The following is a 27846-nucleotide window of genomic DNA, read 5'->3' on the forward strand; positions in this document are numbered from 1 at the left end:
ATCTACTACTTAGACAAACTTGCTTTGAATTTGATTTTCAATTCAAAGAAAAATATCTTTTTATCATTTCAACCGTAATCACTTCTTGGCCGCTAGATTCAGAAATAACGCATTTTTTTTGTCTTTGAATAGTAACATATAATCTTGTTCTAGTATTTGACCAACACTCCATAGATTTTGGTCAAGATCAGGTACCAACAAAACATCTTGAACAAATTTAGTACCTTTGGGAGCATCAATTGCCACAGTTCCTTTACCAATAATCTCCAACGTGGTTTTATCGGCCAACTTGACACTACCTTTAGCAGATTCTAACTTCATAAAATATTCTTGTTTGTTGGTCATGTGTTGAGTGCAACCATTGTCCAGAAATCATGTGTTTTCATCATTCAATCTTGTTTCTGCCATCGCCGTAAACACAATCTCTTCCTGTTCTTCAACTACCAAAATGTTGGCTTTTTGTGTTTGTTGGTTCTTCTCCTTCTTCACTCTGTAAAACCATTCAATATGATCAAGATTATTGCAATATATACACTGGAGAGGTGTTTTCTTCCCCTTAAACCAACAATCATCCTCTTTATGATTGTTTTTTCTACAATACTTTCATGGAGGAAAGTTTTCTCTCTTCTTGACTCCATAGCGAGAATCGCCTTGATTATTTCTATTAGAATTAGTAGAAGTTTCTGGGATTTTACCTTCCTCTTGCATTTGTATCTTCCCTTTGAACTTGGCTTGAAGAGCAGTTTCAGTAGCTTCTTCTAGCCTCAAGGATCTTCTTTTCTCTTGGGCTTGAAGGGTATGTACAAGTTCTGAAGGTGACAATTTTGTGAGATCTTTCAAATCTTTGAGTGAGGAGATCTTTGCTATGAATCTTTCCAGCAAACTCACAAGAACCTTTTCCACAATTCTTGAATCTGTAAGCTCTTCTTCCATAAGTTTAATTTGGTTTACAACCTTTATCAACTTGTTGGAAAATTCTTCAATAGTTTCTGAATCCTTCATTCTGAGAATTTCAAACTCTCTTCTCAGATTTATCACTTTTATTTGCCTAATCTTGTCAATTCCATGAAATTCTTCTTTCAACTAGTCCCAAGCCTCTTTTGCAGTCTCACTCGCCATAACTCTAGCAAAAATTACTTCTAAAAGTGCTGATTGTATGTAAGAGAGAGATTTAAAGTTTTTTTAAACCTTATTTCTGTGATTCTTAATTTGAGCCATAGTTGGATTATCTGGCAAAGGATTTACATCTCCTCCAACATCTACCACTTCCCACAGATCATATTCTCACAAGTATGTTCTCATCTTGATAGCCTAAATTGGATAATTCTCACTAGAAAAATTGGGGGTGAAGGAATTGAAAAATAATTAGAAGTCATAACAATATTGACTTTTATGCAAGGTTATTTTTGGGGGTCTTCTCTCTCACAGATCCCTTAAGAAATTCGCTTTGATACCAATTGTTGTTCCAACGGAATAAAGAAAATAAGAAAACAGATGTTTGAGGGTAAAAATATTCTGTATGTTTATTCATTCACATCTGAGAATATTAATAGACAAAAAGACTCAAATTCTATTTCTAACTAGGAAACTAATAAAATCCTATTCTACCTTCAACTAGAATACTAATAAAATCTTAGTGTTAGTTTGGATCATGGGGATAATCATTTGGTTGAAACATCTTTGATTCTTGATAACTGTCTTTTAGAGAGTGAACTTGTATGTTCTATATCTTCTTTATGGAACAATATATAATAGTGAGTACGTGCATGAGGGACCTCAAGATATTGTTCTAATAGTGAGTACGTGTATGAGGGAACCTTTGTTGAAGTTGACTTGAGTGATACCTTTCTCTACTCTCCCTTACCTTTTGATGATGTTTATGCTAATGAGGAGAGTATATCTTTTAGTTTGGGTGAAACTAGTGGGAAAAAAGTGTTGTCTAGACCCATGTATATGGCCATTCTTTTCATTTAACCCCGGTGCCAAATTTAGAGATGGTGATTGTGGCACACCCAACTTATTGCTTGGTCTCCATGACAAGCAAAGTTTGAATGAGGGTGTTGGTATTCTTCCTTATGATGAGAAGTCTTTCTTACGGATTCATAATCCACTTGAGGGGTCAAAATTGTGTAAGGGAAATAACTCTAACCAATATGAAGGGTTTTCAAAGAAAGGGAACCATGAAAAGCTCCTAGCGAGTTCACTATTGTGTGTTTCCCTTGAGCAAGATTTCACCACTCGTAGGTCAAGGAGAAAGTATTCCATTGAAACTACTTTGGATGAACTCCATTTGTATGATAACCTTTCTCATAATGTGAGTAAAGATGATGACCTCTTTCTCAAAGATGGTATCATTCTTGAAAACCCCAAGCAAAAACGTGTCATTGTCTTTTTTGGGTGTTGCTTATAACTTTGTATACTTGTTTGAAACACTTATGCTTAAGTTGCATGAATCCCAACTTGTGGATGTCAAGTTGATGATTTACTTGAAAGAAGAAGTCATATGTTCTTAAATGTCTTGATTTCATCCTTGTGCGCCTTATGTTCTATCTTCTGAGCCAAATGGAAATATTATAGATCATAGTGCCTTGGTATTAGCCTCCCATATTTATGTTTTAATAATGACAAACTAATAAGTGAACTTTGTAGGATATTGAAGATCCTTAATGATGGAAAGAGATCTCACGTAAAGGATATTAAAGATCTCAAATTATGGGAATATATCTCACACAAGACAAAGAATATTTTCCATAAGATTATCATGCTAAATATGGAGCCACATCAAAGATATTAAAGATCCCTAATGATGGAAAAAGATCTCACATAAAGGACATTGAAGATCTCAAATCATGGGAGGATATCTCACACAAGGAAAGGAATATTCTTCGGAAGAATATCGTGCTAAATATGGAGCCACATCAAAAGTAAGATATCGCTTCACAAGGAAACACAAATCATATCAACTTAAAATACATATAGACAATACAATTGGGCACACCACATGGAAATCAGATCAATCAAGCATCACAGAAATAGAAGAAGGATCAACCTTTCCCTAATCATGGTTTCAAACTCCAGATTTATGGTAGAACGAATAAATCAAGAAGAGAAGATCACAAGTATGTTAGCAAGGCATCAAAATAAAAAAGGAAATATAAATCATAGACATATCTGATATGGACGTGATTCAAACCCGTATATGGACATATCTGGTATGGACATTATACACCTCTATACTCCTTAATCAAGGAATCAATTCATATCCTTGATTTAGATGAAATCCTTTGGGTTTCCTTATTAAGAGCAGCAACAAAAGACTATAAAAGAAGAAGACCGAAGACAGACACTCTTTACGCAACTTCAAGGAGAAAATTCAAAGTGTCTCATTCTTAGTCTTACAAAGCTCTATAACATTAGTTTACAATTTTTATATAAAGAGTAGGATTGAGTCATATTTGTAGCATCAATTGAAGTTGTGTCACAAGATTTGAAGAGAAAAATAAGTCATCAGAACTTATTTTCTATCATTATACTTGAACTAAACCTTCAATGATCTAAAGGAAACTTAATACCCAAGGGGACTGGACGTAGGCACTGGATTGGTATACCAAACCAGGATAAATCTTTTTGTTGTTTACTTTATGATTTATTATTTATGTGCTTAACTATTTAAGTTTAATATATTTTTGAAGTGTTTTGATCTGCAGGCGAGTCGACTGTGAGGAGTCAGTGGTAGACTCATAGAAGAAAATTTCAATTCACCCCCTCTTGAATTTCAATTGGTATTAGAGTAGGTCTCACAGATAGCATTGCTTAACCATAAGTAAGGAAAGATCAAATGGCTAATTATAAGATTCTTGGTGCTCCCCTTCAAGATGGTAACTCCTCTATAAGACCACCATACATTAATGGACATTATTACTCTTATAAGAAGAACAGGTTCAGGATCTTTGTCCAATCAAATAACCTCCAAGCCTGGGTTGTTATCAAGAAGGGTCTAAAGCCAATTCCAATAATCAAGGAGAAGTCAAAGGACAAAACTAAAGAATCTTGTTGTTCTGATATAGAAGACCTTGAAAGTTTTGAGGTCACCAAAGAACCTCAAGAGGTATTCAAACTAAGGCACGTGCTATAATTTTACTTTTGTGTGCAGTTAGAGGAGAAAAATACAACAAGATCTCAACGTGTGAAACGGTTAAAGAAATGTGGGACAAATTGAAGGTAGACCATGAAGGAACCACCAAAGTCAAAAAGTCAAAAATTACTGCCCTGATCAATGCATATGAATTGTTCAAAATGGACAAGTGTGAGGATATTGAAACAATGTTTGCCAAATTCAGCAAAATCGTGTGCAAATGAAAATCACTGGGAATGATCTATCCACATAGCCTGCAAGTTCAAAATTTGGTCTGAAGTATCCCAAATTCAACAGGTTTCACAAGGATGAAAACAAGAAATCAGTAGCCTTCAATGCTATCCCAATCGGAGAGAAAGACATTCTGGAAGATGCTAATAACAAAGGAATGTCCCTCATCAACCGTGGGGTAAAACAAATCATGATACAGAGAAAATAAAGATCCCAATGAGGCAAAAATAATGATTCTATCAAAAATGATGAACGGTGCTATTACTTTGGAAATCCTAGCCGCTTCAAAAAGAATTGTCTAAAATTAAAAAGAAGAACATTCAGGAAGAATCAAAATTGTAGAGACTGGAGTGATGAAGATGAAACCAAAGAAGAAGTAGAAGCCACAAATATGTGCTTCATGGAAACTGGTGAACCCAGCGAGGTAAGATTACACGATCGCCATAATGTAATACTCTTGAATCTAACTTAGATATAATTACCAAGGAACTTCAAAAAGTTATAAATGAGTACAATAAACTTTCCCAAGAGAAGAAAAGTTGCAAAAATCAATTAAATGAAAACTCGAAGAGAAACGCCGAAACTAGAAAATAGAAATTGAAATATGTCAAATTAAAATTGACCTGCTTCAAGAAGAGCTTGATGATATAAAAATAAAATTAAACAATTTTAACGTATCCCCAAGCCATAGTTTCATAAGATCAAACTCTTTTAAAAACTATTCGAGTTCCTCATCAATGTCTTTTAAATCAACTAAGAACTATTTCTCCTATTGAGGGCCCATTTTTTTAATTTGTGAACACAGAGGGCACAAATCCTACAGAAAATTAAAAGTGTGTCGAACTATAAGCCTAAAACAAATGCATCTAACCCAAAAGGACCCAACACCGCTTAGGTACTAAAGCAGATTTAATCTTCTTGTTTGACAGGAATATGTTTGCAAAGTCTATAAAAAGAAGGGTTTGAGAGAGAATGTTCTAGAAGTATAGCTAGAAAGAAAAAATGTCTCATCTATTTGTAAAAAATGTTGATAACAATCAGTCAGATTTCGTGACAATGCTAGAGGTAATGTTATCAGAATCAACTCAGCAAAGCTCAGTTCTTCATGTTAAGTTACAAAAACATAACTATTAAACACCCTTAAACATAACCTACTAAGCATCAGTCAGCTGTGTGACATTGGATTTGGAGTCTCCTTCAAAGCTGAAAGTTGCTCAATCAAACATGAAAAAAGAGATAGTGAATATGTTGATAATATTTATGTTATAACTTTTCTTGATTTTTGTACTTTAACCTACCTCACTATGAAAACCAATGATATTTGGTTGTGGCACAAAAAGCTTGGGCATGCGAGTATACATATTGTATTGGATGAATCTAATCATCCTCCTATGAGTTTTAGTGTTGATGAAGAATAGGTGAGTAATATATAGACTGGAAAAATTCAAAGCACAACCTTAGAGCTTTTGGAAGACAAGTAGACTACACCCCTACAGAGTTGAATCCCACAGTAGAAACAGTGAAATCGAGTGTTCTAAAAGAATGGAAGCATGATGCTAGCCATCTAAATGAACTTGTCATCAGAAATCAAGAAGATAGAGTGCAAACCAGAGCATCATTGAGGAGATAAGAATTCGTTGCCCTTGTGTCCAAAATCAAACCAAAAAAAACTGATGAAGCTCTCAACGATGAATCATAAGTTAAAGCTATGAAGAAAAAATTGGACCAATTTGAACGAAATCAATTTTGGACTCTAGTTGGAATACAAAGAAACTACCCAGTAATTGGAACCAGATAGGTCTACAAAAATATCTTAAATGAAGAAAGTAAAGTTATCAAAATAAAGCCAGATTTGTAGCTCAAGGAAACTCTCAGCAGGAAGGTATTGATTATGACAAGACCTTTGCCCCTGTATTAAGGTTATAGTCAATATAAAGTTTATTATCTTTTGTGGTGTTCAAATATTTTAAGTTATATCAAATGGACGTAAAAAGTTATTTCTTAAATGGCTTTATTCATGAGGAAGTTTTTGTAAAACAACCCACCGGATTTGAAGGTCCTTCATTTTAAAATCATGTTTTCAAATTATCAAAAGCACTCTACGGACTCAAACCAGCTCAAGAATCTTGGTATGAGAGATTGAGTACTTTTTTACTAAATAATAATTTTCACAGAGGTCAAATTTACACAACTTTTTTCATTCAAAAGCTTGATTTAAATCTCCCCATTTAGAAAATTTACATTGATGATATCATTTTTGGTAGTTCTAATATCTCTATGTGCGAAAATTTTGTTAATTTGATGAAAGGAGACTTCGAAATGAGTCTTATGGGATAGCTCACATTCTTTCTAGGATTGCAAATCCAAAAAACTCCCAAAGGCACTTTCATCAGTCTAGACAAATACACGAAAGAACTCATCAAATAGTTAGATATGGAAAAAGAAAGGCATAAATAGTATATTTAGTATATGTAAATGTGCCAGATTCCAGTCGACTCCCAAGGAATCTCATCACACTACCGTCAAACGATTCATCCAATATCTACTAGGAACTCAAGACTTTGGTCTATTATATCTCTACTTCTCACTCTTTGATTTAATTGGTTACTCAAATGCTTATTTTACAAGAGACAAAAATAATAGAAAGAGCACTAGTGGAACATGTTAAATTCTTGGTGATGCCCTGATCTCAAATTTTATGGATTTTGCATCAACTATTGTACATTAATTTATCCTTTGAATCTGTTCCCATATTCTGTGACAGTACTAGCGCTATTAGCTTATCTAAATATACTATGCATTATTCTAGGGCCAAATACATTGATTTTAAGCATTTTGTTTTGAGATCATGTAGAAAATAGTGTTTTTTGATAACATTTTTTGACTCCAAAAATCAACCGGCAAATATTTTTACAAAATCCCTGTTAGAAGAAAAAATTTTTCACCTAAGAAAAAGTCTTGCTATTCTCAGCCTTAATGAATTACGAGTCTTATTTTTGGACAAAGATCGCTTTTACTTGTTCAAATTTTCTCGTCAGTTTTAATCAAAATATTGATTTTCAAAAGTGGGTTATGTCCTCTATTTTTTCTGGGTTGTAAAATAATTTTAAACGCACTAAATGCCACGCTGTTTGTTTTACCTAGTACTTGTTAGTTGATACATTAAATATCTATTATCTGTCTACTGCTCATTTTGCTACTCTATGGTTATTTTTGACTATGCCAAAAGGGGGAGAAAGACAAGAACATCAGAAATTCCTACAAATCAAGGGAGCAAATTGACTATTAATAAACAAGAATCGATTGATACTTAAGAAACTTGGAACAACAAATATATTTACAAGTCAGGGGGAGCAAGATGACTACTAAGACAGTTAGTGGAGTCAACTGATGTTTATGCTTATTTGTCATTATCAAAAAGGGGGAGATTTTAGCTTTCTATATTTATATTTTAACAATGTCAAACTAAATAGTGAACTTTGAAGGATATTAAAGATCCTTAAAGAAGGAAAGAGATCTCACATAAAGGATATTAAAGATCTCAAATCATGGGAATATATCTCACACAAGGCAAAGAATATTTTCCATAAGATTATTGTGCTAAATATGGAACCACATCAAAGATATTGAAGATCCCTAATGATGGAAAAAGATCTCACATAAAGGACATTAAAGATCTCAAGTCATGGGAGGATATCTCATACAAGGAAAGGAATATTCTTCGGAAGAATATCGTGCTAAATATGGAGCCACATCAAAAGTAGGATATCACTTGACAAGGAAACACAAATCATATCAACTAAAAATTCTGTAACACCCTGAAGTTTTTCTTAGCTAAATTTTGTACCTAAAATATCAAGCATTAGCTTCTAGAATGATTTATAATTTCTTCCTAGTGGAATCCCTTAGATTTAGTGGTGATGGAGTTGTTGGTGGTGGTAGTGGTGCTGCTGCTAGTGCTAATAATGCTCCTCTTATAGTATTTAAAGCAAACCATTATGAGTATGATCATATTGGTTATGTAGATTTTGCCTCTCCCAACAAATGTTCTGCATGAAAATGTCAAGACTGCAGGGCGAAACATGATGTAGTGATTAATGTTATTAATGCATTAACTGCTTCTGTAAAGGAATTGACATCTAAGAAGGGTCTTATTCCATCAAAGAGGATTTTATTTCCATCGGCTCCATTAGAGATTAGGGTTAAGAGGAGAAGGAGAGTGATTTCCAGGGCAGTATCAAGCATCCAAAAAAGTGAAATTGCAACTCCTCTGTCTGTGTGTTGCACTGAGCAACGTACAATGTCCAAATGAGAGTAGCACAAGCTAAAGAAGGTGAATATATATGTCTTCCAATTGACAAAATAAACAGACACATATCTGTTTCAACAGATGACACATCTACTGAAAATTATCAAACAGATATATACATCTGTTGCAATAGTTGACTAACCTGTTGCACCAGATAAAGTATCTGGTGCAACATATGTATCATCTATTTTAGCAAATCAAACAGCTCTTCATACCTCTTTTATTTATACCAACAGATGACTTATCTGCTATAACAAATGATTCATATGTTGTAACTAATGATTCATCCGTTGGAAATTATCATACGGGGTCTTCCTCATATAGAAATTTGTCCCAACAGTTGATTCATCATTGCAACAAAAATATAATCTGTTTGGACAATTTAAAATGGGAGGAAGACCTGTTTGAGTTGCTAGAAGATATGAGTTATCCTTTTTCGTTTTGTTGTATCTCCGTGATTAACATTGATCAATTCTAGCTTTCCAGGTGGATGTAGAAGAAGCTACTGCTGAATAACATTGACAATATACTACTCTTTTTATGGAAATACAGAGAATAGAAAGTGCAGAAACCATACATAAGCGACAATAAAGATCCACGATGAGCAAAGCGAATTCCATAACACCGGATGAAGAACAACTTGTCCATGCTGAGTAGATCTTTATAGCTTGATCCTGTCAAAGTAATCCTTGGCAGTATACTTAAATTGTTGTTGATGTATTTTTTGATATCAGTACCCATAATAATTTTTTTACATTTCATTTATTCGTTGACTTATTTTAGCTAATTTATGAAGGCTTCGATTTATTTTATTTTATCTATGAATTTTATTTATTTCTTAGATTTGAACTTAGTAATTGAAAAAGAATACTAGATTCCAATATTGCAACAGATAATGTATCTGTTGTAACAGACTACACATCTATTGAAAAAATCAAACAGATTTAGGCATATGTTGTAATAGGTAGGTAGTCTGTTGGAATTTATCAAACAGGTCTTCCCACTGTTGCAACAGATGGACTTAGATAGAAATATCGAGATAATGCAATAGATGACCAACCTATTGCAACAGACAAATAGGCATTAAATGTGTCAGTCTGGCACATTTTGCTGACTTGTTGTCACCGTCACTTGGCCCCCAACGGTCATTTTCCCCCCATTGTCTTATATATTCATCTTTCTCCTAAAATTTAACCCTAAATTCCCAAATCTTCTTCTTCATCAGCATCTTCTTTTATCTATCCAAATTCTTCAAATTATTTCTTTTATTTTTTCCAATTGAGCTTGACAATGTCGAGCATATCTTCCACTGTTTTTTGTGATAAAATTTTTTGATATTATAAGTGCGGTCATGAAGCTCTGTTAAAGACTTCTTCGACTCAACAAAATCTGGATCGTAGGTTTTTTACTTGTAAGATTTCAAAGGTAATATTTTTTTATTTAATTATTGACTTGTAATTGTTTTATAATTGTGTTCTTTCATTTTTTATAGAAATTGGGTGGATACGATTACTTTGATTGATATGAAGAACGACACCCTTCACAAGAAAATCATGTAATCTGAGGTTTGTTGAACAAAGTCTAGGCTTCTGAATAGAAACAAAATCGAGCAAGAAGTTACTACATTGTTGCCATTATTGCTACTAGTTTGGTGTTGTTGGGCACATGGATATTTAAGCCTAATTGCTAAAATTTTTATGGTATTGGGTGATTTGCTACTGGTTTGGTTTTGTCGAGCACATGGATATTCAAGCATAACTGTTGGAAAATATCAAAAGATTTAGGCATATGTTGTAAAATTTAGGTCATCTGTTGGAAATTATCAAACAGGTCTTCCCACTGTTGCAATAGATTAGACTTAGATTATTAGATTATTCATAGAAATAACATCGGCATAATGCAACAGATGACCAACCTATAGCAACAGATAATCTATCTTCCAGAATAGACTAAATATATTTTACAACAGATTGACAATCTATTGCATTATAAAAAACTCAACTTTCATCAGAAAAAATTATTGTCACTACATGTACATGTAATAAAGTGAAGGGTGACTTGAAATTAAAAATTTCTATTTCACAGGCTCTTCTATATACACAGGCATCAAGCGTCCAGTTAGTAACCCATAAGCCTAGACCTCTTGTAGGTTTGCCACAGCGTTGTCGCATAGAAAAGTCATTGGCTCGGCCATTTCTGTGCCAGTCAACAAACATTCGGTGTGTGCAAGAGTGTGTGAGCTGCTCGCTTTAGCGGCATCATCTTTTAGAAGAATCATTCCTTTGTTTCGACCTTCAAAATCCTATGATTTCTTCATCAACACTTCCTTTGGCAAATGATTCATCAATTTACTCTCTCTCAATAAGATGGCAACAACACCATCAGTGGCTCCACGAGGAGTAAAAGATCAAAATCTTCAATGAGAGGTACGTTGGATTCATAAACATTGATCTTTCCCTCCTCGAGTAGTATCTCAACAACCCAATAATGCATGCCGTTTACTCTAATGACTGTAAGAATACTTTTTGCCTCAGTCCAGCTCTTCCCATATAGATTTGGCCTCTCCTCTCCAACATATTTTATCATTTCTTCCTCATCCAAGACCAACATAGGAACTAGGAAATCAAGTCCCATGCCAAGGGCTAACACCTCTCCATTAAGTTGATCGTACCTATCCTTGAGCTTCTTGCAGAAGTCAAGGTCCATTATCCTATCGGTGGCGTCATAAGTTTCCCGATAGGTTAATTGCCTTTTACTCATGAGGCAAAGAATTATATCAACATATTGTGAGATAAGAAGTTAGTTTTTAAATAGGTTAGTAATTGTAAAGATGCAATGGATGGTCCATCGGTTGCATAGGGTTCTCTGAATCAATAATCCAACGCAACTTATGCAATAGATGGATAATAAGGTGTAATAGAACCACTACCAGTTGCACCAGTATACCCAGCTATTGTAATAGATATGAAATCTGTTGCGTAGCTTCTTATTCATGGGGTATATTAGAAGGTCTAGGTTAGAAAAAGTATATTTCCATGTCCTCGTACGACATATGCATATCAGTCATAGTCTGGAAGTCTTAGGGGGAAAAGCAAGGCCTGGGGTAATCTGGTGCGCCTAGCTTGACATTCTCGGCCTATCGCAGATCCTTCTTCTTTTCGGCGCCAAGTTCCGCGTATATTCCCACCTTCTTGATTGGCTCCTGAACTTCAACAATTTTTGGATAGGGAGGAATTACAATTTCTTTTAATTTTTGACCGGAGAGTATGCCTCTAATTGCTCTTTTCTTTCTCCTAACCAACACTGTAGGAGTTTGTGGCTCCCTCACATTCTTGGATGGTATGATACACCTCTTGGATTTGAATTCCTTAATAGCTTTAGAGATAGCCTCTACTTTTTCAAAGAGTTTATCCTGTTTGTCCTTGTACTCTTCATATTCGCAATGAAAACACAAGGGTGAAGAAGGGTGAGAGGGACCTGTGTAAGGACGAAAAGGAGTGTTTTCAAACATATTTATTCTTTGTTGAGCATCAACATACTTACCATCACAAGTAGTAGCAACATTAGCATGCCTGCCACCAATACCAACAACTCTACTACAAGAAGCACCCAGATCTGCCTTAGTAAAAGGTTGGTCATGAAGAGCCTCAACATTAGGCTGACCTTGCCTAACTGCTCTTCTTATGGCTGTTGCTCCAGCTAATTCCTTCTTTATTAACTCCACTGTTGGGTCTGCTACAGTATTAACATAACCTAGAGTAATATAAGAAGTCATCACCGACTCCTCCTCAGTAGGCACGGTGCATAGATACACAACCTATAAAAAAGAAAAAAAAAAGAAAGATGCATTTAAATCATATAATATAATAATTTTCACAGTTGGGCTACATTTTAAAAAAAAACACCCATCTGTTGCATAGTTTGCAGTATATGGTTAAAATCTGTTTGAGTCTGGTTCAGAGAAAAAGAGCAACACATGGATAATCCGATGCAAAATATCAATCATTTGTTGCAACAGTTGCACAAGACGGGTAATCTGTTATGCAATAGATGATTTGTACATCACAACAGATGAATAATATATTATCAGATTACATATCTGTTTCTTAATTTACAGTAGATGGTTAATCTATTAGGAGTCGGGTTCAGAGAACCAAAGCAACAGATGGGTAATTTGATACAAGATATACCTTATCGCAACAAATGTCCCATCTGGTGCATTAGATATAACATCTATTGCACTAGATATAACATCAATTCAATATCTTTCTTTGAATAAAATTATTTTACTTGAAGAAGACGTACTGTATCATCCGGAGGGTTAAAGAGATCAACCTCCTTAATATTGGTGTTGCTCTTTGCAGCCAACCACTTAAACATCATTGAATGAGAAACCTCATCCGGGTAATCCATTAACTGCTTTCGGAGGGGAGGAATGACTTCAAATACCCAAGCCTAAATAATGTAAACAGGAAGCAGGCAAGAAAAAGTCATAATAACTATATTCAATATAAATTAATGGATGATTAATTTTACCATAAAAGACCAAGGAAAGCCGTATAATGTGGTCGTCCTTGAGGATAGCTTTGTTAGTAAATATTGGAAAGTCAAGTAGAAGTTGTCATAGCCCCAGGGATAATTATTGAATTTATCAAAATCCTCAGCACGCGCCAACAAATCATCTTCTATGACCTTGTTGACGTCTTTTGCCAATATAGCCGAATGGGCAAACCAAACTAAGCATAATTGCTCCTTGTACTGCTATAGTATGGTTTTATCCTCGAGATCTGTCAATAAATTTGATGCTTTGTAGCCACGTCGAGCAATGTCAAACAACCCATTTATTTTTTCCTTGCATTTTCTTGCCTAGGATCTTTTACGGGGTGGTGGTCCTTCTGGACGATGACATCTCGAGTCCGTCACTATGGAAAACTCTTGCAAGCCAAAACAAACAGATATGCCAAGTAGTTGATCCAGATTTCATCCATCTTCTTTTTGCCCCTCTCCTCCGGATCTTTACCATCTCCACATACTTGATTCTGTGCTTAAGAAGACCATATACCATCGTTATAGGAAAACAGATATGGGCAGAGAGGTCCTCAAGAAGCTCAAAAAAGCGTCCAAAGAAGCTCTTCTTAAAAATTCCACCTATGTTTTCGTTCTTCATAATTTTTATAAAATGTTCAAAAATTTTCCCCATCTGATATTTAAGTACAATTTGACCAGTTAGTTGTTTTACTTCTGGGTCATTTATTGGCATCGCAACTTGAAACCTGTCAATACTAAAAGTTTTGACAGGATCATGCTGGGATGTCGATATTAATTCACGTCTCATTGGTGATCCATTATCATCATGTTGATGATCATCCTCTTTTTCTTTCTCACTCTTCAATTCCTCCTCTTTCTCACTTTCATTTTATTCATCACTATCTATAGACCCTTGTCTACCTCCCTCAACAATGTTTTCACATCTCTCCTCAGCTTTACTTTTCCCTGATTGAGATTGTTCAGGAAGCTCTTCTAAATCCCTCTGTACGGTAGCCTTTTTTGTTGGGTGGTCAAACGTTGATCCACTTTCACTTTCTTTTCTTTTGGGAGACATGTTTTACCTACAAACAAAGAAAATAAAAATTACATTACAATTGATGTATGCATAAATTTTAAAAAATATATTACAAACACCACGAATACCAACACACCAACAGCCACCACCACAAACACCACCAACCAATGCCAACAAACAAACGCCACGAATATCGACACCACCGACAGCCACCAAAAACACCACCTACCAATGCCACCACCAGTGCCACCACAACAAAGACCACCACTACCACAACCACCATAGCCAACACCATCCAATAGTACCACGATAGTTAATGGAATACTTCGACGGAAACTAGGGATTTCTCGAGTTCTTCCTACAATTTTACCATCAAAACTCAAAATTATAAACTCATTCTCAAAGATAATACAACTAAAAGTTTTGTTTTTCATCATTAACTTAAAAGCCCTTATTTTTTAGAAAAAAATAACAAATATAGAGCTTTTCTAGAACTCTGTTGCCTACGAAGACAAAAAAAATGACTGATACAAGCAAGGATGAAGTCAAAAATAATATCTATGTGGTCGAAAATGAGAGGAAAAATGATCTTTTGTGGAGGGTTGAGCAAATTTATTAAGTAGTTGTTGTCTGTACTATATTGTTGAGTGAGAATGAGAGAGAAAGAGCGAGACCTCGAGATTTGAAATAATGAAATGTTTTGTATGGGTTGATTTGTATTTTGGAAAAGAATGACAAGTTTTAAAAATGTTAATTTGGTCCGAATTGATCTTAATTATTTTTAAAAAATCATAAAATATATGCGCAATTTTTAACCGCCTCATCATGCAATTGCCAAAAGGGTAATTCAATTGAAATTGTATAAAAACAATTGAAGTTGTAGTTGATCGAGTACTCTAGTTGACCCTATAAAAACTCACCCTTGGTCCTAGATTAATCAATTTAGGTACTATTAGTCTAACATATGAACTCAATTGAAATTGTAAAAAATAAATGTTCAACATGTTGCATCAGATTTCGCATCTGTTGTAAATTATCAAACAAATTAAATCATCTATTGCGATAGATTACCCATCTATTGTAAATTATCAAATGGATTATCATATGTCGCAACAGATTACCCATATGTTGTAAATTATCAAATAGGCACTGCCATCTGTTGTGGCTGACCCTATGAAAACTCACCCCTAGTCCTAGATTAATTAATAGTTGACCCTATGAGAACCCCTAGTCCTAAATTATTCAATTAAGGTATTAGTACCCTAGTTCTGGATTAATCAATTAAGGTATTAGTCTAACATATGAGGTAGTAAGAATCGATTCTGCTCAGAGTGATCGATCGATGACTCTGGTCGAGAGGAACACAGTACCGTCTCATCATGCAATTGCCAAAAGACTTAATTAAAGTTGTAGTTTACCCTATGAGAACTCACATTCAATTAAGGTATTAGTCTAACATATGAACTCAATTGAATTATATATAAACAAATGTTCAACCTATTGCAATAGATGTCTTTTCTGTTGGATCAAATCAAATAGATTAGGTAATCTATTGCAATATATTATGCATCTGTTGTACACTATCAAACAGATTACGTTATTTATTGCGACAGATCATGAATCTATTGTAAACTATTGAATATATTAAGTCATCTGTTATCCCATCTGTTGTAAATTATCAAATGGTTTAAGTCAATGTCGCAATAGATTACCCATCTGTTGTAAATTATCAAATAGGGACTGTCATCTATTGTAGTTGACATTATGAGAACTCATCCCTAGTCCTACATAATCAGTTAAGGTATTAGTTGAACATATAAGGTAGTAAGAATCGGTTCGGCTCAGAGTGATCGATCGACGACTCTTGTCGGGAGGAATATTGTACCGTCTCATCATCCAATTGTCAAAAGACTCAATTGAAGTTGTAGTTGACCCTATGAGAACTCACTCCTAGTCCTAGATTATTCAATTAAGGTATTAGTTGAACATATGTGGTAGTAAGAATTAGTTCAGCTCAGAGTGATCGATCGATGACTCTTGTCGGGAGGAACACAGTACCGTCTCATCATGCAATTGCCAAAAGACTCTATTGAAGTTGTAGTTGACCCTTGAAGCTCATTCATTCATCCCTAGCTCCACCTAGATCGATATAGGTACTATTATTAATCTTAACATTAAGTTAATGAGAACTCATTTCAACTCAGAGTGATCGATCGATGACTCGGGTCGGGATGAACACAATACTAACACCATGAAAATGCAATGACTCAATTGGAACTGTAGTTGAACCTGTGAGCTCATTCATTCATCCCTCGTTCTACCTAGATTGATGTAGGTACTATTATTAATCTTAACATTAAGTTAATGAGGAGCTCATTCTTTCATCCCTAATTCTACCTAAATCAATTACAATGAAATCTATTGCAACAAACGTCTGAGCTGTTGGAGAATTTCAAACAGATAACAATATCTATTGTAACAAATGACTTATCTAATTTAATTATAAAATAGACATTTGTAATTGTTATGATGGATGACTGAGCTGTTGGAAATTTTCAAACAGATATTGATATCTGTTGTAACAGGTGATATTTCTGATTTAGTTATCAAATGGACATTTTCATCTATTGTCACAGATGACTGAGCTGTTGGGATTTTTCAAACAGATATTTTTATCGGTTGCAACAGACAACAAATCTATTTGAAAATCTTTTTTTTCTTTTAGTTTTAAAGCAAGCTTCTATCCGAGTAGATAAAGTAGTAGTACTACTAAAGACGGTAAAAAATGTTTCTTGGAAAACTCAAAAATCTCATTGAGTAGTCTTGTCCTGTCTTTTCAATGCCACTCGTTTTCTTTCTCGTGCCTCTCAAATTATTAGTGAATATTAATTAATGAATATTGAAACCCGTAATACTTCTTCTGTTTCATATTATATTATAATTGACCCCTATTGACATGGCACACCCATTAAGAAAATATTAATTAGGGATTTATTTTACTACCAAATTAGCCTTATTAATTAAGCTTTGAAAATATAAATTTGAATAAATACACTTTATTTAGTCATTTAATATTAAGGCTAGTACATCTAGAAATTAAAATTATCTCATCTCTCTTTCAACCCTAAATTTATTTTATTCGGCTATCATCTTTTTTCTTTCTATCCACTTTAGGGTTATCACAACCTTTTTTCTCTTCTCTTTCTCATAAATTTTCTTTCAGATCTAAACCGATCCATATCTATATCTTAGATTCCTCGACTGAAATTGTTGTTTTGACCCCCTTTTGACATTAAGGTATGATTCACTATTGCTCTTTCATTCTCATCTTCTTCTTGCAAGTTATTTACATCTTTTTTTAATTTAATTACCATTTTTCCTTATCATATTTATTTAAAAAATTTGAAGGAATTTTTAATTGTTGAATAAACAAACCGAGAATTTTTATTACAAGATGCGAAAAAAAGTCATCTGTTGGGAGAATTTTAAAAGCCTTGTTGGCAGTATTATTTTTTTATGTATTTTATTTATTTCTTTGTTGTTGATGTTATTATTGATGTTTTTGGTGGGGTTGGCATTGTTGGAACTTGTGGTATGGTGTAGTTGCCAGTGGCGGATCCATGTTTTTTAGACGGTGAGTGCTTCTTAGCTTAAAAATAGTGGAGTCCGAACAATCAACACAAAGAGTAAGGGAGAAAAAAATAAAAGAAAGTTTAAAGTGAATAAGGAGAGAAGAGTTGGTTATCAAAATTAAAAAAATATGAGCTGAGTAAGAATTGAACTCAAGAACAAAAGAAATAAATAGCCTTAAGCACCCATAAACAACAACTAGGCTAACCAAACAACTCTTACTATGGGTGCTCACTGATTAGATTATATACGTTTTTTCTTAATTTCCATATACATATATAAAGTTTGATACGAGTTTAGTCTGTGCTCACGCACCCAGAGGACTCCATGTGGGTTCGTCCCTGGTTGTTGATGGTGTTGGAATATAGGATGTATGCTTCTTTATTGTTGATGATGTTGTTGGAACAAATGTTGTTGTTTTCTTTGTTGTTGATGTTTTTTATTTGTTGTTTGTAGTTTATACTGTTATTGATGTTGCAACAGACGGAACAACTAATGGAACAAATCAAACCACCAACAAGGCTGCTATGTATTCCAAAAGACTCCATATCTGTTGCATCAGACTCTACATCTGACGTAATAGACTACACATCTGATGCAATAGGCTCTACATATGTTGCAACAGATGGATAATTTTCTTCCTGTGACATAAATTTTTTCCTTCTTATTTGTAGATATAAAAGGAACTGAAAGTTGATCAACTTTTGTCTGACCATCACAAAAGGCTGCAGTAAAGATAGGTTTGGAGAAATAAGCTACATATAGATGAAATAACTTCATATGTAGGAGGTATGTATTAATGATAATGTTATCATGGAAACACACATAGAGTATACTAATTTTGTGAATGCCTTTTTACCGATTAGTCATAGATCATTCAAACAAGATATCTGTAATTTTACAGTTAAGTTTGGTAGGTCCGAACTAATAAGGCTGAGGGGCCTTGAATATGGTTCTGATACCTTATTAAGATTTAATGTAGGATGTTGCTCATGTTTATTTGTCATTCCTTTTACAGACTTTCGTTATGGTAAGTATTTCTGGCGATGGTGTAGACTTTTGCATAATGGATATGTTGTCCTCTATATGGTAGAAGAATGATCAATCTTGCCCCTACTTTCTTATCTTGTGCATGCAAATGTGAAGAGTGCAAGGCAAAACATGATGGTGTGATTAATACTATTAATGCATTAATTGTTGATGTAAAGGAATTGATATCTAACAGTGGTGTCATCTAGTCATTCGATCAAAGAGGATTTCAGTTTCATTCACTCCATTAGAGATTAAGGCTAAGAGGAGAAAGAAAGCAATTTCCAAGGTATTATCAAGTATCCGAAAAAAGAAAAATTTCAGATCTGATAAAAGTGAGAAGATAAAAAGGGAAGGAATACAAAGGAAAAACCGAATGCTAGATTTAGCTCATCTTGTGTCGTTATGTAGAGATACTCCATCTAATTTTGAGGGCTTTTTCTTTTTAGGATGGTGAGGAAGGCAAAATCTCTCCATCATAAGCTAATACCGGAAACAAGAAAACGGATGTTATTGAACCACCAAACTGCCCTGTTAAGTTTGATAATCCATAAGATATTTTTGCTCGAGTTAGTCAACAGATTAAACGATCTCAATCACTTGATTTTTCTATTGATCAATCTTCTCCGTAGAAGACAAGATATCAACAGAATTGCTTGACACAGCGAAAGGTGATATCGATAGATTACTGATTATGTCTTCTCAAGACTTGCTTCTACCAAAAAATTGTTCTGCATTGAGTGATGCACTATCCATATATGCTGCAGCATAGGATTTATCAGCTGAGAGAGCGCTTGCCTTGGAAAAACTCAAAGAGAACCTTTCATACTTCTCCTTGACCTTGCGTAGAGATAAGAAGGACCAAGAGGAGTATTATAAGAAAGCTGCCAAGAAAGAAAGTGGTCCTCATTGACAAACTCACACAAGATCAAAAGCTCTATACTGAGCTTAACGACCACAATGACAAAATGATTGAATTGGAAGTGGTGACTTGACTTAGTCAAACAAAAAGCCACGACTGTTCATATCCCTTAATTAAATAAAACTGGTGACTTTTAAAATACATAAATTAAAAAAAATGGGATCTAAATACAACATTTTATTATATTTTGGAATGAGACAGATTGGTAATTTGTTGCAAAACATATTCCACCTTTCAGATAACTTACAACATATGGACAATCTTTTGCAACAGATGGATATATCAGTTTGCTTTTTCATCAGTTGTGGCATCTGTTACAACTTGCTAGTCATCTGTTTATTCAATTTCATCGAAAGCAATAGATTTTTCTAAACACTTCTTGGTCAAACTCATTTTTTGCTCTTGGATTGCTTCTCTTTTTTTCTTTGCATCCTTCAAGCTCTCCTTCAAATTCAATTTTTTCCATCAATCCAAGAGCAAAAATTTAATTTGGAGGCTAGCTTGAAGGATGCAAAGAAAAAAAAAAAGCAATCCAAGAACAAAAATTGAGTTTGGCCAAGAAGTGTTTAGAAAAATCGATTGCTCTCAATGGAATTGAATAAACAAATGACTAACAAGTGCAATAGACACCACAGCTGATGGAAAAGCATAATGACATATCCATCTGTTGCAACAAATTGTCAATATGTTGTAAGTTATCTGAAAGGTGGAATATATTTTACAACAGATTACCAATCTGTCTCTTTCTGAAATACAATAAAAAGAATATTGTATTTAGATCCTTTTTAATTTACATATTTGAAAAGTCACCAGTTTTATTTAATTAAGGGATATGAACAGTTGTGGCTTTTTGTTTGACTAAGTCAAGTCCCTTTCAATTCAATCATTTTATAAATAGGTCCTTCCGGCCTCCTCTCACTCACTCGTTCATTCTACTATTCTTACAATACTAATATGGCTGATCCAGATTCGTACAAGAAGATTCATATAGAGTCCTTGCAGGAACTTCAAAGGCAGTTTGATGAATTCCAGAGGGATTTGGCCGAACTTCGGAGCAAGGCTTAGAGGGCCTAGCTGCTGCCGGATGAAAATTGTCAGGTTAACAATAATAATAGTAATAATAATAATAATAATAATAATAATAGTAATAATAATTAGGTTATGTTTTTCTTACTTTTAGCGTATATATTTTTCTTTTTTATATCCGATCTACCTATAAGGGATTCAAAAAAATCCATGTATATGTTTGGTTTGGTCAACTTTAAATTTTTAATTCTTATTCAATATTTAATTATCATTCTATTTATTCCCTATTCTTAACATGTTGACGGTTGGAGGTGGGGATTGCGCACTTGTGGCAACAGATGGTGATGAAAAGTCATGATGAGAAATTCTGCTAAAAATGGTTCGTTAATAAATAATAAGGAACTAAATAATATTATAATTGTAAAAGAAAGATCATTTAATTTAAAAAAAAGTCACAACATTGGATTAATTTAATTAAGATATATGATGATATGATTGTTAAGAAAAAAGTGAATGAATAGTCGTGACTACGACTTTTGTCTAAACACATTCAAGAAACAAAAACAAAAAACATTGTTGATGCATCAAATTCCTTATCTGTTGCGACTGATGAATCAGTTAGAAGAAATAAAAAAAGATCCTAAAACAGATGGTCGATCTATAGCAACAGATGGTATATCTGTGAAAACAGATGGGTTATCTGATGCAACAGATATACAATCTGTTGCCATAACTCAATTAATAAAAATGGTTATTAAAGAAACGGTTATTGAAAACTAGATGTATTCGATTTTTAAATTGATAAAAAGATTGTTTATATTTAATAAGCTGAAAAGTCATGACTTATCACAATAATAAAAAAACGCACCAGCTTGATTTAATTAAGTAATTTCTTTTCATAGAAAAGAATAATGAAATAAATGATAAACACAGTTTAAACCGTAAAAAAATCACCAGAAATATTCTTGTTTTTAATCTTCTTTATTAATTTATATAATTAAAAAGTCAGAAAATTTGGATGTCATGAAGATAATTTTTAAAAATATATATATAGATAGATTATATGTTGCAACAGATATATTATCTGATGCAACAGGTTATCTATTTGTTGCAACGGATGATATATCTGTTGTAACATATGATTTATCTGATGCAACAGATATATAATCTGTTGTCCAACTCAGTGTAAAAAAAATGGTTCCTGAAAGAACTAATTATTTTAATAATAATAAAGCTGAAAAGTAATGACTTATCACAATATTGCTTAATTTAATTAGTCATAACTTTTTACAGTAATCAAGAATGTCATTAATAAATGAAGGTGAACAATTGTACCTTTAAATCTGCTTTATTAATTTATATAATTAAAAAGTCAGAAAATTTGAATGTCATGAAGATAATTTATTTTTTAACAAAATACTTCCTCCGTTTCAAATTAGTTGGCCTCTATTGACTTGACATACCCATTAAGAAAATCTTAATTAGGGATTTATTTTACCAAATTAGTCTTATTAATTATGCTTTGAAAATATATGTTTGAGTAAATACACTTTGTTTAGTCATTTAATGTTAAGGGTAGTATTGAAAGAATATAATAAAATCTTCTTGATCTCACCAAATGGACAACCAAATTGAAACAATATTTTTAGAAAGATGATCAACTAAAATGAAACGGAAGGAGTATATATATTATAAATTGAACAGATATATTATCTGATGTAACAGCTTATCTATTTGTTGCAATGGATGATATATCTATTGTAACAGATGATTTATCTGATGCAACAAATATATAATCTGTTGTCCAACTCAGTGTAAAAAAAAATGATTCCTAGAAAGAACTAATTGTTTTAATAATAATAAAGCTGAAAAATTATGACTTATCACAATATTGCTTAATTTAATTAAGTCACAACTTTTTACAGTAATCAAGAATGTCATTAATAAATTGAGGTGAACAGTGACGCCTTTAAATCTGCTTTATAAATTTATAAATTTATATAATTAAAAAGTCAGAAAATTTGGATGTCATGAAGATAATTTTTAAATATATATATACATATATATATATAGATTATATGTTGCAACAGATATATTATCTGATGCAACAGATATATTATCTGATGCAACAGGTTATCTATTTGTTGCAACGGATGATATATCTGTTGTAACATATGATTTATCTGATGCAACAGATATATAATCTGTTGTCCAACTCAATGTAAAAAAAATGGTTCCTGAAAGAACTAATTATTTTAATAATAATAAAGCTGAAAAGTCATGATTTATCACAATATTGTTTAATTTAATTAAGTCATAACTTTTTACAGTAATAAAAAATGTCATTAATAAATGGAGGTGAACGGTTGTGATTTTTTCTGTAACTCATTTAAGTTCAATCCTCTATAAATAGGTCCCTCCTTACTCTGTCGTTCGTTCTACTACATACTATTTATTCTTTGCTCTTGTTACACCTTCAACTACTTTCTCTTCAAGGACTTGATAGCTTTTTCCTGTCTCTGGTAAGTTTTTTTCGTGATTTTTGTGTAAATATTCGTTGTATATTACATTACATTCAAATTCTTTCTTTTCTTTAATTTTATTTTTACGTGTGTTTTATCAACTTATGCGTTTTCTAGATATGGCTGATCCTGTGTGGAATGTCGCTATTTTACGAGACGGCATGCGGGAACTGCAGAAGGAGGTTCATGACCTGCATTGAGAGTTGGCCGCCGTCAACGTAAAGATGCTGCGGGAGATTCGCAGGCTGAGGAGGGCACTGCTGCTGCCGGTTGCAGATTGGCCGGCTGTCCATACAAATAATAATGATAACAATAATAATTAAGCTCTTTTTCTTTTATCTATGTATTTTTTTTGTTTTATAAAAAATTATGTTTGATGCACTTGACTTTTTATTTCTTATTTAATTTTCGTGTTGTCTATTTCTATTTCTTAACGAATGACATGTCTACAATTAAGGAATAATTTGATACCAGTATCAATAGCAAGAACATATGAGTTATCTGTTAGGTTTGTGATAGGAGTTGTATTTTGTTGTTCGAAACAAATTAGTAATCTGATGAAACAGATTATTTATCTGTTGAAATAGATTACTAATCTAGTGCAATAGAATACCAATCTATTCAATTCATATTACGGGCACCTAGAACCATAAACATGAATCCAACATGAGTCTACTGTTACAACAGAACATTTATCTGGTGCCGCAGATAATGGATCTGTTTAAACAGATTGCTCTTATATTGCATTCATGTTTGTGTGCTAGCTATTGTTAAAAAAACAACACACTAGCAATTACACAGATGACAAATTCAACTAAAAAGCATAATCTGACTTACCAAAGTCTCCTCTCAAGTAAATTCCAAAGTTGAAAGTGATTTACGAAACAAAATTTGACATAAGAATTTGGTTAAAGAGCAGCAGTTAGGGTAACAACAACAACAATAACAATGATCAACAAGAAGAATATGATGATGATAATGAAGTATGAGTTGATGATAATGAATCAAAAGATAATGAATAAAGCAGCAGCAACAACGAACAACAAATATCGTAAAGAGAGAGAAAATAACAACGGATGAGGAGAGAAAAAAAGACGCTTTTTTTCCCTCCGTTCTCCATTATATTAACTAACATTTGGATCAAAGTGTAAATTTTAAAACTTGTGGGTTATTTTGAAATTTCTCAAACTTTCTTAATCCATAATTAAGTAATTGTCACCTCTACTCAATTATTAAGACTGATGTCACCTACACCTAATTTTAAATCTATTTTATCACCTATGGCCCAAACCCCTACTCTCTTAGTAACATGAAAACTCTTTTTCCACTTGTGCACTGTTGGGTCACATTGCCAACTGTGTTTGATCTACACGTATTTGTCCTACAAAAAAAAGATATATAATGGCATTTTGATAAAAAGTTACATAAAGTACAAAGTAGGAACTAACAAAACAAACAAAGTGAAGTAAGCACATGTTTATGTAGATATGGACACTATTGATTAACATATCAATATTGTGTGTAGTCACAAAGTAGGGTCTAAAAAAGATAAAGTGTACACAAATTTTATTATTATCTCGTGAAGATAGATAGGTCAATTTACCTCTATCATAAAACATGATAAGCAAGTCACGGCTACTATATCTATTTGTTTTGGTACTTCTCTTCAATAAGAATGGTGGCAGTTCTAACAGCTATGATAAATAACAGTTTTAAACTAGAGGCACTGAGAAGATAAGTTTGGATCAATTAACCACCATTCAAGTTTACTAAATATATTAGTGCTTTTAATGGCATCAAAATCATACTGAACCTATCACATAAACAAGTGTTACACGCTCATAAAAATTAATTGGGAGAACAAAGAACTAATCTACCTTTAACCTTGGCATCTAGCCAAACAACAATTTTAGAAAGAACAGAATGCACAAACATTAACATTCAATTGCTAAATATACGTGTTAGGTCCCCACATGCTGACATGGAGAATTCACACCAAAAGAAATTTTGACAAACTCACATTATCTTTAGGCTTTAGGCCTTTGTCCAAGTTAGACAGTCCAAATTAATGATAACTATAGCTGAAATAGAACACAAAAGAATTTCTAAAGTAAGAGTTGTACAAAAGGAGAGATGGATACTTGTTATCTCTCCCTCGGGCAGTGTAGTTTTCAAAGATGAGCCTTCTGATGCATCTTTGTCCTGCTGTCTAGGTTTCTCTTTCACAGATTTTAAGCTTCCTCCACCTTGCTGGCTTCCAATTTGAGGACTAGGTGTCAAAGTTAACAATTAAAGACACATAAAAGACGGTAAATAGAAGATAACTAAGAAGCTTATGTGAATAATTAAAGAACATAGAAAAGCATACAGAAAACATAAACTAATTTAAAAAGAAAATAGGTAAAGTCCTAAGGCAATTTGTTACCATACATGAGTTTAATGAGATAATAATCTCAAGCAGAAAATTAGAGAAAAAAAGAATCATGATTATCCAATCCAATATTGATTGTTCTGCTCATCTTCCTTATTAAAATCGAATTTTTTAGCTCATCCTCATGTCTCTGTCTGTCCATTTTGGACTATCAACATATCAAGTGTAGTACCATAAAGTAAGGCTTGGAGAGGATAAAGTATACGCTGGCCTTATCACTATGTAGTGAAGATAGGTTGTTTTCAAAAGACCCTCAACTCGAGAAAAGAAAAATCCAATACAAAATACGAAAGCATGATAAATGACAGTAAATCCCAACACAAAGTCAAACTAATTGATTAACATATAAAGTTGTAGGATTAATCCCAATTAACCAGGGTTTTTGGCAGATCAAGCATATTAGGACTTAACAAAGTAAATATATAGTGGGAATGAACAATTATCTAGTATCTGGAAGGACTAAATCACCGACGTCACTAAATTGTGTATACCAACACTCAAAATACTTGTTAGGCTTTTACCACGATTACAAATCGCCTATCTTAAAAACTATCAAGATTTAACTCAACTGCAATGTTTAACTAGATTCCTACATTGTTTAAGTGGGTTTAGATTGGTGTGAACAACCCAACAAAAGATAAATTTACAGGATAAATCAAAGAAAACTGCAATAACATGAATCGCTCAATAAAACTAATAATCAATTAGTGATGGAATTCAATTAATAGAAATCATCTTACAAAATCATTATATGAAGTTACTCTAACTTAAACACACAAGAAATCATAAAGACAAATTTACAGTAAATAGCAGAGCAACCCAAGTAGTGGCAAGTACTCAGCAATGGTGAATATTCTGTCCATTCAACTTCATTAAAATAAATTATTCAGCTAGTGAGATAATTTTTATAAAGAATCTTCTAGGAAAAACGATCACTCAAGGAAGTTACAAAATGCTCCAATCCAATCCAATTTTATTGAACAGATACCAAGGTACAAATTATACAATAACATAATCAATGTAATCTCACAAAGAAGAATCTATGGAGGTTAAAGTGTCCGCAGAATTATTACTACCTTAGAGGTAGAAAGGTTTTTTCCGATAGACCCTCACCTCTTCAAAATAAATACCCACAAAATTAATAAATTGTCCCTATAAAAAAAACGAAAGTACTTTAGCATTCAAATGAGACAACAATTACAAAGTATGTATTATTGGGATTTTGAATTAAAAAGGACAAACAAGGTGTCCAATTAAGAGAGAGTCCTCCAAGTTTTTAAAATTAGGTGGGAGGACAAATTTTTTCTAAGTTTTTTTTTAAGTTTTTCCGTTTGAACAACTTGTCCCAGTTGTTGAACAACTAGGCGTAGTTGTTCGACAACTTTGTGAAGTTGTTCAACAACTGCGCAAGTTGTTCAACAACTAGGCACAGTTATCAAATAACTACGCGTAGTAGTTAAACAATTAGGCATAATTGTTCGACAACTGAGGAAAGTTGTTCAACAACTATGCGAAGTTGTTCGAATAACTAATGTAGTTGTCAAACAACTATCTCAGTTGTTCAAGAGACTTAGTTTTTTTAAGGGACAAGTTTGTGGGATCCACTTATCCCTTTTTTTAATTGGAAACTTGGAAGGCCCTTGTGGCTCATTTTTCTTGTATTATTAGTCTTTCTACAAATAAAGATATGAAAACTAAAGGGTAATGGAGATAGAAAAATCAGTAATATAATTCATTTGCTAGAAGATAGACATGTAACCAAAGCACTGACATAATTTGATATGGAGAATCAAGACCATAAACTAGAAACAAGAAGCTAGAATGGAAGTAACTTATGATTGGAGCCCTAATTATCTTTTTTGAGGAAAATCCAACTTGTTCGAACCTACTAATTCAAATCTTTGATTGTTATGTTGATTAGAAGGGGTGGAAGAGAAAAAAATTTCCCATTTGTAATTGAATCAGTCCTAGTCCAAAATTGAGAATTGGGAAGAGTCAAGGGGATTTGGGTAAAGAATTGGAAAGGAGAACAGAAAGCCTAAATTGAG

Source organism: Capsicum annuum, chromosome 9 (genome assembly GCF_002878395.1).
Source record: "Capsicum annuum cultivar UCD-10X-F1 chromosome 9, UCD10Xv1.1, whole genome shotgun sequence".
NCBI classification, from domain to species: Eukaryota; Viridiplantae; Streptophyta; class Magnoliopsida; order Solanales; family Solanaceae; genus Capsicum; species Capsicum annuum.